Source organism: Pristis pectinata, chromosome 29 (genome assembly GCF_009764475.1).
Source record: "Pristis pectinata isolate sPriPec2 chromosome 29, sPriPec2.1.pri, whole genome shotgun sequence".
In the NCBI taxonomy this organism is placed as follows: domain Eukaryota; kingdom Metazoa; phylum Chordata; class Chondrichthyes; order Rhinopristiformes; family Pristidae; genus Pristis; species Pristis pectinata.
In genome coordinates this window covers 15,439,119-15,459,399 of record NC_067433.1, presented here as the reverse complement: position 1 = coordinate 15,459,399, position 20,281 = coordinate 15,439,119, and positions in this window count along the sequence as shown.

The window sequence follows — 20,281 nt, the reverse complement described above, 5'->3', positions numbered from 1 at the left end:
TCCATAAACCCCTCATGAAGTAGAGCCACTGGCATACCTTCTTTGTGATTGCATCAATGTGTTGGACCCAAGATAGATCCTCAGATGTTGATGCCCAGGAACTTGAAGCTGCTCACCCTTTCCACCGCTGACCCCTCAATAGAGGACTGGTGTGTGTTCTCCCAACTTCCCCTTCCTGAAGTCCACAATCAGTTCCTTGGTCTTGCTGATGTAGAGTGCAGGGTTGTTGTTGTGACACCACTCAACCAGCTGATCTATCTCACTCCTGTAAGCCTCCTCATTGCCATCTAAGATTCTACCAACAACAGTGGTGTCATCAGCAAGTGTATAGATGGCATTTGAGCTGCACTTAGCCAAAGTGGACATGATGATAGTGAATGATTCTTGCTAATATCATATTGCCCTCTTAATGCAGAATTAATATTATGGAAATGGGCACCACACACTGTTACATGCTAGAGTGGTCAGACTCCCCATTAGCAAGGATTTGCAAACACCTACTCCCACTTGCAACTTGGAGCTTTAAGAACCCAAACATTGTTCAGTTTTCACCAAGAGGTGGGCATATTAAGTCAGCAGTCTTCAAGATAAGAATTTCTCCTAGTTACCACTTCATAGAGTTACCTGATACTGAAGAGAGTGGTAATGGTGATCAGAACTGTGTTGCTTCCAAATGCTGATGCATCACTAGATGGTATGTAATACTGAGGCTCACGGAAAGCCTTTCACATTCTCCTTATACTTTCTCCACATGGACAAATGTTTCATTGGACAGAGCGTTGAGTACAAGTTGCCTGCCTGAAGCACCAGAGCTTATTTACAAGTATACATTGATCTCGGTGGCAGTCATTTACACTAAAACACTCCTGAATAAATCCACTTCAGTGTGACAGAAATCTGCTTGCCCATAAAAGGCAATTAATTAACTGCTGTTATGTAATTGGTGAAGTGGAGAATTACTGCGAAAGTATTGAAATGGGAAGCTTCTAGCCAACGAAAACCACTTGTAGGAAAAGTGGTCATTTGCTTATCACCAAGATAATTGGTAATACCCTGAGAAGCAAAATATATTCAGAGAATTTAAGTAATAAAAAAAAATTAGCAACCAAATAGAATTTGAAACTAGGAAAATATGCTGAACAAGTTGATCAGTCTGCATTTAACAATGAGAACCTGTGATGTTCCTGCCCAAAGCAAGCTCCGAGTTGGAAAAGGAAGTGAAGATAATGCCAGTAACCAATTAGTACCGTGAAATGTGCAGTTACTTTTGCCATTTTGGGTAAAGATCCAAATGCGAAACTAGATACAGCAGGCTTTTGCTCAGAAGTGCATGAAGTTGTGTTCAACCATCAAGCAGAAGAGTTTGACTTTCTTAATCTGAAAAAAAAATCAGCAAATTTTGCTTTAATGCTTTGCCAGTGCTGCAAGTTAAGGCCATGCAATCCATTTCCATAAGTGGGCCAGATTGCTCAAGTCTCAGCACTCCATTGCCTGGAGCCCAGGGAACTATTTGTACTTTCATTTCCTGTAGATCAATCAGAAAATGCTTGAAGTTTTCAGCAGGTCTTGCAGCATCTGCAAGGAGATAAACAGTTAACTTTTACATCATTGAGCCAGAACAGCTTACAAATCAAAAAATAATTCAGAATCATAGAATCATAAAAGTGTACAGCACAGAAACAGGCCCTTCAGCCCATCTTGTCCATGCCAACCCTGATGTCCATCTACACTAACCCCATTTACCCACATTAGGCATGCATCTTTCCCATTCAAGTATCTCTAAATGCCTTTTAAACAATTGTATCTGCCTCTACCACCTCCTCCGGCAGCTCATTCCTGTGTGATAAACTTACCCTTTAGATCTTTAAATTTCTCCCCCTCAACTTAAACCTGTACCCTCTAGTTCCAGACTCCCCTACCTTGGGAACAAAATTCTGACCATCTATCCTGTCTGTGCCCCTCAGTTTTATAAACCTCTATGGTCACCTCTCAGCCTCCATTCCACTAAGAATAAACCCAGTTTATCCAAACCCTCCTTATAACTACGGCCCTCCATTCCAGGCGGCAACCTGGTGAATCTCCACTGCTACCACATCTTCCAGTAATGTGAGAACCAGAATTGTACACAAGTGCAATCTAAAGGATGTTTTAGATAACAGCAACATGACATCCCTACTCTTATACTCAATGCCATAAATTATGAAGGCAAGCATACCAAATGTCTTTTTCATTAACCTATCCACCTGTGCCACCTTATTCAGGGGACAACTGGGACAATTTTAATCTCCTGGAATTCAGGAGATCTTTGCAGTTGCTCTGTTCATGACAAAAATCAAAATTATTTTCTGAAAGTGTGCAGATAACATTAATTTCAAGTTGAAAATTAACTGTGCCAATTCCTGTTAAGTAGTGGCATTGAATACCCAAAGACGCAAGTAAAACAAGTGCACCGTAAAAACAGTAAATGTTTAAAAGGGAAGCACTTTCATACTGGAACTGATGGAGAAGTGAGACATTTCAGTTGAACTGAACATTTCAGTTGCGTCATAGCATTAAGCAATAATTCAAGCACAACAAAAGGACGTACAGGTGAACCCCAGGTTATGGACACCTGACAACCATACATATGAGCAAGCTCCCATAATAATAAATTCAAGTCCAATGCACACGTTCATTCCTACAAACGGCAGAACTAGTTTCACCTCTCACTCCACTTGCAGAGATTGTGCAAGTCTTATGTGCTGTCAATATCATTACAAATAATAGAGGTATGGTTACCATAGAGTGATTTTGAACATTTCCCAACTTATGGATAAAATCTACTTATGGACACATGTAAAAATGGAACCCATTTATAACCTGGGGGCAGCCTGTACAATGCAAGTAGCATTGTCTGACCTGCTGACTGTGCATGGACTGAGAATATTAATGGGTATATTACTATCTTTTCCCCATGGAGCCTCAGTGGCCACCTGGCATCTCTGCCCTCATTCCTTGGTGTAGTGGTGAGAAGCTTGTATCTCTGCCCTCATCTCCCATCCTGTTCCTCATTTGCTTCACCCACTTCTGTGACCACTTCATAGATGAGTCAGAGGTACCTAACCAGCCATCGTTCCAAATCCACACTACTGTACCAGAAAGACCACATCTCCTTTTGGTCTCACCAAGTCAGTTTCTGGGCCATTTCTTTTACATGAGTAAATGTGATATTTCTAGACAAGATCTGAGGATTTAGGTCCCAATTCTGGCCTATAATATAATTGGGAGGTGGTTGAGAGGTTGAAGGTGAAGGGAGACATTCACAAGGAGATGAACACACTTCTATAAAAAGTCAGAAACAGATGACTACAGAGATCTCCAGCATCTAAATCTAGGACACACAGATTAACAACATCATCTGCACTACCACTATCAGTAGCAAGCACTGTATCCAAAGTCTGACTGATAAAAAGCAAAAGGCTTTTGTTAAACCCTGCATTTGTTGGATAACTATATAGAACAAAGCTCACTGGCTATTAAAATATTAATATTCTTCTTATCTGCATATGAATGCTCCAATTCTAAGAGTAAACTTGTTTTCACTCAGTCCAAACAGATGGGAGCCTACCCTTCCTACCAGTAACACTATCACTGACTAAAGGTAGTAGTTTAGCAGCTGCAGCCTTTTCATTATTGCTAATTACAAAGTGCATGCGACTCTCGTGCTGCCCAGACCAATTTTAGTGCAGAACGCTGCACTGCACTTGGAGCAATTAAAAGGCCTGGTTCTTATTTGCTCCAGCGTAAACACTATACTTATCTCAATTGGCCTACATACAACACTAGGGACAAAGCACTTTGCATAATGACAAGCAATTGAGTGGTAATTACCTACTCTCTTGCAATGTTCACACTGCACCCTGATAATTATTTTACTATGCTTCCTATTAAACGTGATCATGTCTGACGGTGATGGTTCATGCAGTTGAGTAACCCATTAATATTTGCTTTCACGTGAAGAACCAGAGTTGGATGTGATATTGAAAGTACCAGCAGAAATCAGTTTTGAGTTGAGGAAAACATTAGATTTATAGTTTAAATCTCTCTTCACATCATTACCTGTGGTTTCTCATGAATGGAGCATTCATTAGAATTCAAGACATCAAATTCAGTTTTTGCTTTCTTAGTTCAAAGCCACAATCCTTACAACTGATAAACAGCGATCCTGATTTTCAATTTCTAAATCTCATCACAATCTAGTCTGGTTTGATTCTGCTATCGTTGTCATCTCCTGTAACTCTGCAACCCTCAGAACGCTGCTGCACCAAATAAAAACAGGATGCTGGAGATGTTCAGTAGGTCAAGCAGCATCTACAGAGAGAGAAAAGCCACGGTTAATATTTCAGATCGATGACATTCCATCAGAAAGGTGCTCCTCTAACTCCAGCCTTGCTGGCCTTTGAGCCATGATAGGTGCTACCTCCTCTGACCATTGGTCCAGTTCTGTCTGCACTTTGTCTCTGGCCGCATAAAACCCATCTTTCCAGCCCTCTTTCTCACCCTCTCCATTCTTTAAATCTGAACAAATTAATGGACCCAAGACAGATCACGATATACAAAGGCAGAAGACCAAAATCTGGGTCAAGGAGGAGAAAAGTTTAGAACAGGAAATCCAGAGCTTAGATCTTGACAGCTGAAGGTATGGCTGCCAATGGAGCCACTAAATCTGAAGGTAATCAAGAAGCCCGAATCAGCAAGAGGTTCTCAAAGAGCTAATGGTGGATGAGATTACACTGATGGGAAAGAATAAAACCACAGAGTGATTTGGAAACAAAGTTGAGAATTTTGGAAGACTAGGAACAGCACCTCATCTTCCACCTGGGTAGGTCACAGCCTTCTGGACTCCATATTGAATTCTACAGGTAACTCGATTTCTGTCTGTATCAGTCGTCCTTCTGTGGTGAGAAACATGATGGTGCTGGAGGAACTCAGCAGGTCAAGCAGCATCCGTGGAGAAAAGCAGGCAGTCAATGTTTCAGGTCAGGACCCTTCTTCAGGACAGGATCTTGTTTTATCCTTCTGTGGTGTTGGCTCAGCTCGTTTGTTTTTTCTTTCTTTTTTTCCTTTCTTGGAGTGGAGGACATGTCCGGCCTGACCTGCTGGGCACGTCTTCTTGCTCTGCATTTCACAACTCCTACATTTTTTTGTCTATGTTCTCACTCTCTAACTGCTCCCATTCACTCCTTGTCCAAATAACCGTGTCCACAGCTCATCCCTATGGCCACCCCGGTTTCACCCCATTAGAGACATCCCGCCTTTCCCCACCCTACCTGCAGCTTAACGAGCTCCTTTTGTCTTCTTCCCAGTTCTGACGAAGCGACTTCGACCTGAAGCGTGAACTCTCTCTCTCTGCTTCTCTTCCCGCCGGTGTGGTCTGACCTGCTGAGTACTTTCTGTTTTTATTTTAGATTTCCAGAATTTACAGATGTTTTGATTTTCACTTACTTGAGAACTTTTAAATTGAGGCATTGCTTAATAGGGAGCTACAAAAGAAAATGTACCTTGCTCCACTGCCACTTCTCACAGGGTGCAGAGGCTGATTGTGGACTCTTGGACTGGGCTTCAGTAACTGACCAATCCTCTCATTTACAGTCTGTGGGATCTTGCTGTGTGACACTGCCAGCAGTATAGTTGCAGTAACGGAAGTTAGCCACAGGGAGTGAGGTGCTCTGGGTATCCTGGATGAGATGATACGGTGTAATTATAAGTCCATACACATCTGCAGTTCAAGCCTCTTTCACACTAATAGTGTTCATCATTCTCAACCCTGGATTATATCTCCAGCGACCTTGCCTGAAACTCTAGAATTTTCTCATTAAATGTATTCACCTTTTCAACTTTTTAATTGGTAAATTAGTTTATTGTTGTCACATGTACAGAGGTCCAGTGAAAAACTTTGTTTTGCGTGCCATCCATACAGATCATTTTGTCACATCAGCACATTGAGGTAGTACAAGGGAAAACAGTAACAGAATGCAGAGTAAAGTTGTACAGCTATAGAGAAGGTGCAGTGCAGGCAGACAATAAGGTGCAAGGCCATGACGAGGTAGATTGTGAGGTCAAGCGTTCACCTTATCATAATAGGGGACTGTTCAATAGTCTTATAACAGCAGGATAGAAGCTGTCCTTGAGCCTGGTGGTACATGTCCTAGGACATTCCTTTAAACCCAACTCTTTTGGTTATCTGCCCTTTTCCCCATGATGGTTAGTGGCGTGGTCTCAAATTATTTCTGAGAACTCTCCTGTGAATGACTTGTCTGGTTTTAGAGCACTAAAGGCACAGCTTATTGTGGATTGGAACACTTCCTCCTGGGGACTGTGGGTGAGCTGCCCTCTGGTGGTGTCTGCCTTCTTTCTCTTTTCCTTCCCAAAAATAAACGATTTGGATGTGAATGTACAAGTTTGCAGATGACACTAAAATAGGTGGTATCATAGGCAGTGAGGAAGGATCTCAGAAACTACAAGGGGATCTTGATCAGCTGGGTAAGTGGGCCGAGGAATGACAGGCACGGTAGTATAGTGGTTAGCATAATGCTTTACAGCGCCAGTGACTCGGGTTCAAATCTGGCCACTGTCTGTAAGGAGTTTGTACGTTCTCCCCGTGTCTGCGTGGGTTTCCTCCGGGTGCTCTGGTTTCCTCCCACATTCCAAAGATGTACAGGTTAGGAAGCTGTGGGCATGCTATGTTGGTGCTGGAAGTGCGGCAACACTTGTGGGCTGCCCCAGAACACTGTACGCAAAAGATGTATTTCACTGTGCGTTTCGATGTACATGTGACTAATAAAGAGATCTTATCTTATCTTAAATGGAGTTTAATTCAGTTAAGTGTGAGGTGTTGCACTTTGGGAAGTCAGACCAGGGTAGGACTTTCACAGTGAAGGTTCGGGCCCTGGCGAGTGTTGTAGAACAGAGGGACCTAGGAGTACAAGTATGTAGTTTCCTGCAAGCGGCATCACAGGTAGACAGGGTGGTGAAAAAGGCATTGGTATGCTGGCCTTCATCAGTCAGGGCACTGAATATAGGAGTTGGGATGCTATGTTGCAGTTGTACAAGGCATTGGTGAGGCTGCACCTGGAGTATTGTGTATAGTTTTGGTCACTCTGTTACAGGAAAGACGTCATCCAGCTGGAGAGAGTGCAATGAAGATTTACAAAAATGTTGCCAGGACTCAAGGGCCTGAGTTATAGGGAGAGGTCGGGCAGGCTAGGACTTTATTCCTTGGAGCATAGGTGACTGAGGGGTGACCTTACAGAGGTGTATAAAATAATGAAGGGCATCGATAGGATGAGTGCACACAATTTTTTTCCCAGGGAAAGGGAATCAAGAACTAGAGGGCATAGGTTTAAGGTGAGAGGGGAAAGATTTGAAAGGGACCTGAGGGCCAACTTCTTCATACCGAGGGTGGTCAGTATATGGAATGAGCTGCCAGAGGAAGTGGTTGAGGCAGGTACATTAACAACAATTGAAAGGCACTTGGACAGGTACATGGATAGGAAAGGTTTAGAGGGATATGGGCCAAATGTGGGCAAACGGGACTAGCTTAGAAGGGCATCTCGGTTGGCATGGATGAGTTGGGCTGAAGGGCCTGTTTCCGTGCTGTGTTACTCTATGACTATTTAGTGTTGATCACAATGGCAAATGGGCAAATGTCACTGGAAGGTTTAATAACATTAAAGAGCTGAAAGTTATTACCTTGGTCATTGTTTGCTAACAGAACATAAAATCACCATCTAACCTAACCTTAATGTGAGGCCCTTGTTGTCCTGAATCATCCTAGAGAGAATTTCCATTTATATAACACCTATCACAACCTCAGGATATCCCAATGTGCTTTCCCATACTTGGTCTGTAGCCTTCTATGTGTTGATGACTCAAGCACTGGTAAATGGGATTAGTATAGACGGCTATGATAGTTGGCATGGACACAATGGGCTGAAGGTCCTCTTTCTGTGCTGTATGACTTCTTAAGTGTAGTGAGAGTCTCTGCCTCCACCACCTTCTCAGGCAGTGCGTTCCAAACTGCAACCAATTTCTGGGTTTAAAAGAATCCTCAGATGCCCTCAAAACCTCTGACTCTTCACCTTCAACTTGTGCCTTCTGGTTTTAAACACCTCTGTTATGGGGAAAAGTTTCTCACTATCCACTCTACCTGTGCCTCTCAGTTTTGTGCACCTCGATCAGGTTCACCCTCAGCTGCCTCTGCTCCAAGGAAAACAACCCCAACCTATCCAGTCTCTCTTCATAACTGAACCACTCTGTCCCAAGCAACATCTCCCCTCCAGTGCAATCACATCCTTCCTATAGTGAGGTGACCAGAGCTGCACACAATTCTCCAGCTGTAGCCTACAGTAACCAAAATGTGATAAAGTTGTACCAAGACCTCCCTGCACTGATGTTCTACGCCCTGGCTAACAAAGGCAAGCACCCCACATGGCGTCTTCACCACCTTATCTACTCACACCACCATCTTTAGGGATCTATAGACTTGTCCCTCTGTTCCTCAGTACTCCCTAAGGTCCTACCATTCATGGTGTATCTCCTACCCTTATTAGACCTCCCAAAATGCATCGCGTCACATTTTAAAGGATTAAACTCCATCTGCCATCGCTCAATCCAATTTACCAGCTGATCAATCTTGTTCTGTAACCTAAGGTGACCTTCTTCACTATCAACAACACCCAAAATTTTTGGATCATCTACAAACCTACTGATTACCTCCTACATTCATACCCAAATCATTAATGTATATGACGAACAGTAAGGGTCCCAGCACCAATCCCTGTAGCACACTGCTGATTACAGGCTTCCAGTCACAAAAGCAATCCTCCACCATCATCCCGTCTCCCAATACCCAGCCAATTTTGGATCCAATTTGCCAACGTGCCCTGGATCCCATGGGCCCTAAACTTTGGACCAACCTCCCACATGTGACCTTGTCGAAAGCCAGACTGAAGCCCATTGACCACGTCAACCGCACTGCTCTTGTCAATATGTTGTGTTACTGCTTCAAAAAAACTCAGTCAAGTTAGTCAGACAGGATCTCACACCAGCAAATCCCTGCTGGCTATCCCTGATCAATCCCTGCCTTTCTAAGTGTAGGTTAATCCTGTCCCCTAGCATTTTTAGATGTAGACTCACAGGCCTGGAATTACCTGACTGATCCTTGGTGCCCTTCTTGAGTAAAGGTAACACATTTGCTGTTGTCCAATCACCTGGCACCTTACCTGTGGCCAGTGAAGATTTCAAATTGATCACATGCCTGGCACCAGACAACCGAAACAGAGATTATATTCCAAACTCTGGAAAGGTTATCAGGTGGATAGAAGAAAATATTCAAGGTTGTTTTCAAAGCTGCCTTAAAAATTTGTAACATCCCTTCTGACTGGGAATCCCAGATCGCTCAAAGTGAAGAAAGACAATTCTGGATGGTCCTGAGTCAAAGTCAATTTTATTGTCATCTGCACAAGTCCATGTGTGCACAGGTGCAATGAAAAACTTACTTGCAGCAGCATCACAGGCACATAGCATCAGATAAGCAGCATTCACATAAATTATACACAACTTTTACAAGAAAGAACACAAATAGAACAAAAAAAACTAAGTTCATTGTAGTGCAAAGTGGTCATAGTGTTGCTAAACTGTAGTGATTAGGGTTGTGCAGGTTGTTTCAAGAACTGAATGGTTGAAGGGAAGTAGCTGTTCTTGAACCTGGTGGTGTGGGACTTCAGGCTTCTGTACCTCCTGCCCGACGGTAGTTACGAGAAGATGGCACAACCTTACTGTGGAAATCTTTGATGGATGTTGCCTTCTTGAGGCAGCACCTCTTGTAGATACTACCAGTGATGGGGAGGGATGTGCCCGTGATGTATTGGGCTGAGTCCACTACTCTCAGCAGCTTCTTGCATTCCTGCGCATTTGAATTGCCGTCCTAGACCATGATGCAACCAGTCAGGATACTTTCAACAGTACATCTGTAGAAGTTGTTAGAGTGTTCAGTGACAAATCAAACCTCTTTAACCTTCTAAGAAAGTAAAGATGCCTTCCTTGTGATTGCATCTATGTGTTGAGCCCTGGACAGGTCATCTGATATGTTAATACACAGGAATTTAAAGCTGCTGACCCTCTCCATCGCTAGTCCACTAACGATTGGCACATGTTCGCCCTCCTTCCCCTTCCTGGGGTCAACAATCAGCTCTTTAGTTTTAGTGACATTGGGCACCACTCAACCAGATCCCTGACTCCATGCATTGGAGCACACAGAAGCCCGATGTAAGTGACGGAATGAGTATACTACCTTCCCAATTACTCCTCTGTCTATCCCATCGGGCACCTCCCGCCCCGACTGTAGAAGAGTCTGTTGTCCCCACATTGACTTCACTGGTCACCTCAGAACCCACAGAACTAGAGGAGAAGCAACTCGCCCTCAACCCTGAAGGACTGACAAAGAAGGATAAAAGGACAGGCTCAAGTCGTAGAGAGGTACAGCCCTTCAGCCCACCGAGTCCGCACCCACCATCAACCACCCGTTTACACTAATCGTACTTTTTATTCCCCCACATTGTCATCAACTCCCCCCAGGTTCTACCACTCACCTACACACTATTGGTTTTGGTTTATTATTGTCACTTGTTATTGTCACTTGTACCAAGGTACAGTGAAAAGCTTGTCTTACAAACCGATCGTACAGGTCAATTTACACAGTGCAGTTACACTGGGTTAGTACAGAGTGCATTGATGTAGTACGGGTAAGAACAATAACAGTACAGAGTAAAGTGTCACAGCTACAGAGAAAGTGCAATGCAATAAGGTGCAAGGTCACAACAAGGTAGATCGTGAGGTCAGAGTCCATCTCATCATATAAGGGAACTGTTCAATAGTCTTATCACAGTGGGATAGAAGCTGTCCGTAAGCCTGGTGGTACGTGCCCTCAGGCTCCTGTATCTTCTACCTGATGGAAGAGGAGAGAAGAGAGAATGACCCGGGTGGGTGGGGTCTTTGATTATGCTGGCTGCTTCACCAAGGCAGCGAGAGGTAAAGGCAGAGTCCAAGGAGGGGAGGCTGGTTTCTGTGACGTGCCGGGCTGTGTCCACAGCTCTCTGCAGTTTCTTGCGGTCCTGGGCAGAGCACTAGGGACAATTTACAGTGGCCAGTTAACCCACCAACCCGCACGTCTTTGTGGAGTCTGGGATGGAACTGGAGCATTCAGGGGGAAAACCCACCCAGTCACAGGGAGAACGTGCAAACTCCACACAGACATCACCCGAGGTCAGGATCGAACCCGGGTCTCTGGGACCACAAGGCAGTGGCTCTACAAGCTGCGCCACTGTGCCGCCCAAATGACTCTATGACTAAATGGTTTAATGGCCCAGTGTTTCTGTTCACAGGGCAGTGCTCCCTGCTCATTCACATGCCCTGGATGTTGGCAACGTATCCTACTCACTCTCCCACTTGTGCAGACTGATGATTAAAGACTTTCTAGCTTAGTTCATTTGTCAGGCAAACTTTAAGATCTGCAGTAATTGGTGGATTAATGTCTGCGTGAAAGGTTAAATATCAATGATCCTATAATGACTATGCAAACCATCAATGAAGGAAAGAACATGATGGCTTATAGCACTTAACGTAGATCGTTTTCAGATTATGAGATAGTCTTAGATATCAATTCAAATCAGTCAATACTCCTACAAGTCCTTGCTGTCTAAACACTTGATCTGAGGACTGCAGAGTGTTTCCCTTCGGCTGCCCGCGATGTGATCGGCTTAGCTCCTTGCTGCTGTGAGAACCAGACAGACATTTGTTTATTCATTGTCCCTCTGAAGATGTTGATTGCAGCTAATCAGCTCACATCAGGCTGACTGAATGTGTCCCCTCATTACTGGTTGTGGGAAGGGACGGGGGTTGGGGGAGGGTTGGGTGGTCTGGGGGAGGGTTGGGTGGTCTGGAGGAGGGAATGGCAGATGTTGATGTCTCTAACGTGCCTCTTGATTTGATTCTGGTTCATGTTAGTCTCGTTAAATTGTTCTTTTTTTCTCTCTCTCTTGCCCTCTGCTATTTGATCTCTTCAAACACACTTCCCTCCCTAGGCCTCAGTTATAGTTAAACTTCTGCATTAAATGACACAGGTCTGCCCCGCCAGTACAGTCCAAACACTGTGCTGTAGCTCGGGAGTGAAGTTGTTCAATTAATGCACTGGCAGTGGGAGGTCCAACAAACAATCTGCTGAAGGAACTCAGTGGGTCGAGCAGCATCTGTCGGGGGAAAGGAATTGTTGACGTCTCAGGTCGAAAGCCAGCATGGGGGTCCTCCCCAGCACTCTCGTTTGGCAGAGCTGGGGCAAGGGAAGCATAAAATTTGAGTCCTAAGAGAAGCCTTCAGGATAGTTGACTCAGCAAGCAAGAAAGACTTGCATTTCTGTAGCACCTTTCTTGCCTTCAGAGCGTTCCAAAGCACTTCACAGCCAGTGAAGCCTTTTGAAGTGCATGCACTGTTGTCATGCATGAGTGTAACTGATTCAGGAGTTTCTGTCGGGTTTGCTGGTTTGGGTGCAAAGTTATAGAGAGACGGAGAGCTTCTGTCCCCACTCCTAGCATGAAATCATCTTGAACCCACTGGCTGTTAAGATCTGCTATGTTATAAACTCAGTGGGGTACTAAATCCAAACAGGGACGTGCATGACCTGATAAGTCTGGGAAAGTGGGAGAGTAACAGATTGACACGGTGTGTAATTTGCCATCCTCTACACAGCCTGCAGGTAGTTAACATTGGCACTGGGCATCCAAGATATGTCTAATGTCTTGGACTGAGAACTTATTCTGGGGGGCATTTCTGAAAAATGCAGCAAAATGCATTATTGGTATGGGTTTATTATTGTCACTTGTACAGTGAAAAATTTGTCTTACGTACCAATCATACAGGTCAACTCATTACACAGTGCAGTTACATTGAGTTAGTACAGAGTGCATTGAGGTAGTACAGGTGAAAACAGTAATGGTGCAGAGTAAAGTGTCACAGCGACAGAGAAAGTGCAGTGCAATAAGGTGTAAGGTCACAACAAGGTAGATCGTGAGGTCAGAGTCCATCTCATTGTATAAGGGAACCATTCAATAGTCTTATCACAGTGGGGTAGAAGCTGTCCTTAAGTCTGGTGGTACGTGCCCTCAGGCTCCTGTATCTTCTACCTGATGGAAGAGGAGAGAAGAGAGAATGTCCCGGGTGGGTGGGGTCTTTGATTATGCTGGCTGCTTCACCAAGACAGCGAGAGGTAAAGACAGAGTCCAAGGAGGGGAGGCTGGTGTCCGTGATGCGCTGGGCTGTGTCCACAACTCTCTGCAGCTTCTTGCGGTCTTCGGCAGAGCAGTTGCCGTACCAAGCCGTGATACATCCAGATAGGATGCTTTCTATGGTGCATCGGCAAAAGTTGGTGAGAGTCAAAGGGGACAAACCAAATTTCTTTAGCCTCCTGAGGAAGTAGAGGCGCTGGTGAGCTTTCTTGGCTGTGGCATCTACGTGATTTGACCAGGACAGGCTGTTGGTGATGTTCACTCCCAGGAACTTGAAGCTGTCAACCCTCTCGACCTCAGCACCATTGATGTAGACAGGTGCATGTACACTGCCCCCTTTCATGAAGTCAATGACCAGCTCTTTTGTTTTGCTGACATCGAGGGAAAGGTTGTTGTCATGACACCATTCCACTAAGCTCTCTATCTCCTTCCTGTACTCCGACTCATCACTGTTGGAGATACAGCCTACAACGGTGGTATCATCTGCAAACTTGTAGATGGAGTTAGAGCAGAATCTGGCCACACAGTCATGAGTGTATAGGGAGTAGAGTAGAGGGCTGAGGACGCAGCCTTGTGGGGCACCAGTGTTGAGAATAATCGTGCCGGAGGTATTGCTGCCTATCCTCACTGATTGCGGTCTGCTTGTTAGAAAGTCAAGGATCCAGTTACAGAGGGAGGTGTTGAGTCCTAGGTCTCGGAGTGTGGTGACAAGCTTGCTTGGAATTATTGTATTGAAGGCAAAGCTGTAGTCAAATGAGATGAACAGGTACCTGCTGGCACCTACTACCCCAGCCACAGGCAGCAGTATAACTCAGCCACAAGCCGTCAACAATCTTCACTGATTGTACCAAGGCTGGACGTTGGAGGACCCTCCTGTGGGCTTTGAACAAAGGTCCCGGGACATTCAACAAAGGACATAGTCCTGGCCAATATTTATCCTTCACCCAACATCACTCAAACAAATGATTTATCTGCCCACAATTACATTGCTGTTTGTGGGAGCTGGCTGTGCGCAGATTGGCTGTTGGGTTCACAAAGTATTTTATTGGCATTAAAGGCCATCCTGCATTAATACATCTTTTTCTTAACAGGAACTGTTACAGAATTGGAGCATGCAATTAATTTTCTCTGGGCTGCCTGCTCTGGAGAGGGAATAGAGTCATTTTAGAACAACAACACTCTTGCGAGAGCTTCTGATGGAACAGAGGGCGCATTCAATTGGACCAGAGGATACAGAGTTGGGAATGTGTCGATGAAGCAGGGGTAGGGATAAGATAAGATAAGATATCTTTATTAGTCACATGTACGTCAAAACACACAGTGAAATACATCTTTTGCGTAGAGTGTTCTGGGGGCAGTCCGCAAGTGTCGCCACTCTTCCGGCGCCAACATAGCATGCCCACAACTTCCTAACCCGTACGCCTTTGGAATGTGGAAGGAAACCAGAGAACCCAGAGGAAACCCACGCAGACACGGGGAGAACATACAAACTCCTTACAGACAGCGGCCGGAATCGAACCTAGGTCACTGGCGCTGTAATAGTGTTACGCTAACCACTACACTACTGTGCCTACATCACTAACGTGGAGGTGAGGCAAATTAATTTTATGCCGCAGATTGGAATCTGGAGCTGACAGCCTGAAAGGGAAATGGAAGCAGATTCAGATGGGATTTTAAAAAGGATTTGGATAAATGTCTGAACTGGGTATATATGTGGGATAATGGAAAAACAATGGGGAACGGGCTACTTGGATGGTTCTCTCAAAGAGGGACTCAGGGACAATAGGAATTTTTGATGAGCTCATGGGTATGTTTTCAACAGTTTTATTTTTGGGGTATGTTTCAAATGCAGTTATATTATGGGGGCCAAGGAATTCTCTTCAAACGTGAAAGCATTTTTTTGCAACGGGCAATGGATATTGTTTTATCAGTGCCTTCCATGTCCCAAGGATAAATACACTTCAGAAGGGAATCTTACTGCAGTATGCTGAAGTATTGGCTCTAGGGTGTAATGGGGGCTCTCTCATCTCTGTCGGGAGGTTGTGGATTCACATCCCAATCCAGGTACTTGAGTGCATAATCCAGGCTGACCTATTAGTGCAGTACTGGGGCAGAGCTACATTGTCACACCTGCATCTTTGGGATTGCATTAAATGGAGGAATTTGAACACCAGGATGAGAATTTTAAATCTGAGCTGTTGGCGAACGGTGGACAGAGAGAACTGGGACGATGAGTGATTGGGAGTTGGTGCAGGTGAGGATATGGGCAAGCACAGTACTGCCAGAGCTGGTGTTTATGGAGGTTAAAGAGGGGATGGGGCAGGGGGTGTGTGGCAGAGTACGGCCCAGGAGACTTTATTCATAAAATACACAGTTGCACTACAGGTAGTTCTGCTCCATGTGTTTCCGTAATGTGAATTGTTTATAATCCGATTGATGGATTAGGGAACACTATTTGCGTTCCATGGGCTGCATTCATTATAGCACAACTGTGATCCGGAAAACCTATTTAATTCTGTGGTTTGAAGGCAACTACAGCCTGTTCTGCTATAACGCGACTTTCCATAATGTGGAGTTTCTTAGGAAGATAACTATCACGTTATAGGCAGTACGGTAGTGTAGCGGTTAGCGTAATGCTATTACAACACCAGTGACCTGGGATCAATTCCGGCCACTGTCTGTAAGGAGTTTGTACGTTCTCCCCATGTCTGCGTGGGTTTCCTCCGGGTGCTCTGGTTTCCTCATGCCAAAGACGTACGGGTTAGTTGTGGGCATGCTATGTTGGCACTGGAAGAGTGGCAACACTTGCAGGCTGCCCCCAGCACATCCTCAGTAACGCAAAGAGACCCATTTCACTGTGTGTTTCGATGTACATGTGACCAATAAATATCTATCTATCTACCTGTATGTTGGATATTGCATTCTCTTCACTCCATGTACCAAGCACATCATTCCACTGTTTACAATATTTACACCATCACGACATGTGTTCAATCTTTGTTCCACAGTGAAACATTTGCTGTGTTACATATGTTACATATGGCCCAGCCAGTGGTAGAAGGACCCCGGACTGTGGTCTTTCGCCACCAGGCCTCAGTGCATTCCTCAGCACCTTCTTCTGCATCTTGGAATGTGCCGGCCGGCAGCATTCACTTGCGGACATCTCTCACTGGAAGAGCAACAAGTTTCAGGCAGTGAAACACAATCTGCTGGGGGAACTCGGCGGGTCAGGCGGCATCTGTGGAGGGAAATGGACAGTCGACGTTTTGGGTTGAGACCCTTCACCTGGGCAGAAATGTCGAGTGTCCATTTCCCTCCACAGGTGCTGCCTGACCCGCTGAGTTCCTCCAGCAGGTTGTTTTCTCTTGCTCCAGATTCCAGCATCAGCAGTCGCTTGTGTCTCCAAGTTTCAGGTGGACTTGAGTGCGTCTTTCACCGAGTTGATGACCTGCCAGCTGCAGTGGATGTTTGTCCCAGTTGGTGACCCCGGCAATAGCCGGTGGACCACAGAGTGCCATGTCACACAATTACTCAGGATGAACCCCAACAAACACCGCCGCTTCCCATCTCGGTAAACGCACACTCCTGAAGGAGATGGACGGCGATCTCAGCCAGTGTGCAGTGGGATCAAAACTCCAGTTGTGTATGAAGGATCTGGAGAGGAAGGCCCTTCTCGTCACCAGCCAAGTGGAATAACAGAGTCTAGAGTTGACAAAGGCACGGACTGCAGGTTTGAAGTTTTGCTGTTGATGTTGTAACAATAACAGATGGGGGCGGTACCATTCAAAGGACCTGTAACAGCTCCTCGTGCCCAGGCTGATGTGGATTGAACTAATCTCCATTAGTCTGAACAAACAAATAGGTGTCTGGCTTCAGAGAGCAGAGAGGCTTGTTTATACTGGGGCTGGTCAGTTGAATCCTTTTGTTGTGTCCTGAAGAGTCAGATTGTGGTGCATAGCTAAGCTTAAAACAATATTCCATTCAATGCTGTAAGGGTTTGAACGCCACAGAAAGGATATGAGCGAGTCTTTGATCTGAGGGAACTCCCAGGCAGGAGATTGAGTGTGAATTGACGGATCCAGTTGTCCAGTTGGAGACGGGAATTCATGATCGAAGGCTAATAACGTAAAATTGGGGAAAGATCCGCTTTGTCAATAACATCATCAGCTTGCGCTTCATAAAGAGAGCACAGCTAACGATGGGAAAATGGACGGCAGTGAGAGTTTCCTCCCCAACCGAGAGGCTGAGAGGAGGATTAAGGCAAGGTTTTTAAAATGAGGAAGACCGTTTCCTGTGGTTGAGGTGTCAGAGATGAAGGAACATCGATTTAAGATAGTTACAAAAAGAATGAGGAGAGAGCTTGGAGAAATTACTTTCCATGAACGGTTGTTTAACATGAAATAATTTATACAAGATTTGGGTAAATTGGAAAGGGATACATGTTTGAAACAGAAACAGATGCATGGGGATGGGGAGAGTTGGGCAGTGGGATTACTCTGGAACTGAAGCACAGTTTGGGCTGCAGTGTGATTGTGGGAATGTAGTCTGGGCTTGATGCAGGAATGTGGGGAGAAGGCAGGGCAGTGGGATTAGTCTACGACTGAGGAAAGAGGAGCATCGGAATTATATTGGGATTGATACAGGGCTTTGCTTTGGATTGATAAAAAGCTACGGAGAAAGTGGTGCAGAGGGATTAGTGTTGGACCGCTCTAAGGAGTCAGTTCAGGCAGGATGGGCTGAGTGGCCCTTTTACTATTTCTGATCCTAGTTCTTTTTAAATCAGTGTGACTTCTGATTGGTCTGCACTCCGGTTAAAACATTGCCCGTCATCCAACGAGGGTGGACCCAACGACATCAACAAGGGCAGCAGATGCATGGACACCCCCTCACCCACAGGGTCCCTCCAAGTCACCCACCATCTGACTTGGAAATATCTCACCGTTCCTTCATTTCCTTTCCCAACAAAGTCCAAGGGTGCTCCACAGAACGGAAAGAGCCTCAGTCCCCCTGAATCTACCCGAAAGCTGACCACAGACCAGATGGCCCGGAACCACTCACTCTCTGCCAGAGACTACCTCATTCCCCCGTAGTCATCGTGATACACAGCGAAGCCTGGTACGGTGTTGGAGAGGCTTTTAACTGAGGCTAAAACCTTGTCGTTTCTGATATCACATGACACCTTGGCCCTAGCCAGCAGGAAGCATCCAAGACCAAAATGTTACATCATCAGATTGGACATCATCAGACAGTTCTTGCATCCTGAGGAGAAGGGCCTACTCTTCAACTCAGTGAAAGACTCACTTTGGTCTGCCCAGAACCTGTGGGTCTCCCAGAAATGTCCGGAAATGATTGCTGCTGACTGGCACATTCCAGGCTGCGAGAGTAGGTGCTGAGAGATGCGCTGAAGCTTATTGTAGCCAACACAAAGTCTCTGTGGGAAAGGACAAGTCCAGGGTCCCACTGCCACTGGGCACTGAGAGGCTGGACCCCGTGAGACGGGAACAACTTCTTCCCCTCCGCCATCAGATTTCTGAATGGTCCATGAACCCATGAGCACTGCTTCGTTATTCCTTTTTTTCTGCACTATTTATTTATTTTTGTAATGTATAGTAATTTTATGTCTTTGCATTGTACTGCTGCCACAAAACAACAAATTTCACGTATTATAAGTCAGTGATAATAAATCTGATTCTGATCCTGTGTAATAGGCTCTCAAATGTACCACCGATGCTTGGAGACAAAATGTTAGTGACATTGATATTGTAAGTGAATGGATTGAATTGCTTACTGCAAGGAACGGAGATAGTGGCATGTCTAAGTTGAAGTCGAGTTTATTGTCATGTCCACAAGTACTGTGAGGTACAGGTACAATGAAAAACTTGTTTGCAGCAGCATCACAGGCACGTAGATTCAGACAACACAGAACATAAATTATACATGAATTGTACATACATTACACAAGACAGTGAAGAAAAAGAGTGCAAAGCAAGACATTAGTGCAAAACCACAGTTAGAAACAAGTCATGAAACAAATTATGAGGGGTGTAGACAGGGTGGATGCACACAGTCTGTTTCCCAGGGTTGGGGAATCAAGAACTAGAGGGCAAAGGTTTAAGGTGAGATGGGAGAGATTTAATAGGAACCCAAGGGGCAACATTTTCACACAGAGAGTGGTCCATGTATGGAACAAGCTGCCAGAGGAAGTGGTTGAGGCAGGTATATTAACAACATTTAAAAGGCACTTGGACAGGTACATGAATAGGAAAGGCTCAGAGGGATATGGGCCAAACGCAGGCAACTGGGATTAGTTTAGATGGGCATCTTGGTCGGCATGGACTGGTTGGGCCGAAGGGCCTTTTCCGTGCTGTATGACTCTGTTTCTAAGTCCATGGTAGTGCAAGAGGTGGCCTGCAGTGTTCTGTTGTTGAGGTAGGGTTAGGATTGTGCAGGTCTGTTCCTGATGTCCCGACTGTATTACTGTGTGGTCAAATTTATTTTTGAAAATGGGCTGCTGGAGCCTCAGTGTAGGGTCTGAGAGAACAGCTCGTCCTCTTGACTTTGCTTGTATCAGATTGGACTAGACACCAGAATGCTGGTGCTGCCAACCAGGCCAAACTGAAGGGAAGTCTCCATCCTTCCTGTTTACAGAATCCTTTGTTAATGAACCCTGAACGCTCTGCCTGTCGTTAGTGACGGGTCTGATGAGCGTCAGCAGGTTCTGGGGCAGGGTGGTGTGATCCACCTTCCCCCTCGAGTAAACATGGCTCGCGACAGCTGCAGGCAGAGCCATGGGGCCCACACTGTGAGGAGCACACCTGCCTCTGTCAGAGGTTGCGGGTTCAAATCCCCTTCCTGAAGCTTCAGTGCAAGTCACAGGCTGACATTCCCAGTACTGTATAGAACAGAGATCAGTACAGCACAGGAACAGGCCCTTCGGCCCACAATATCTATGCTGAACACAA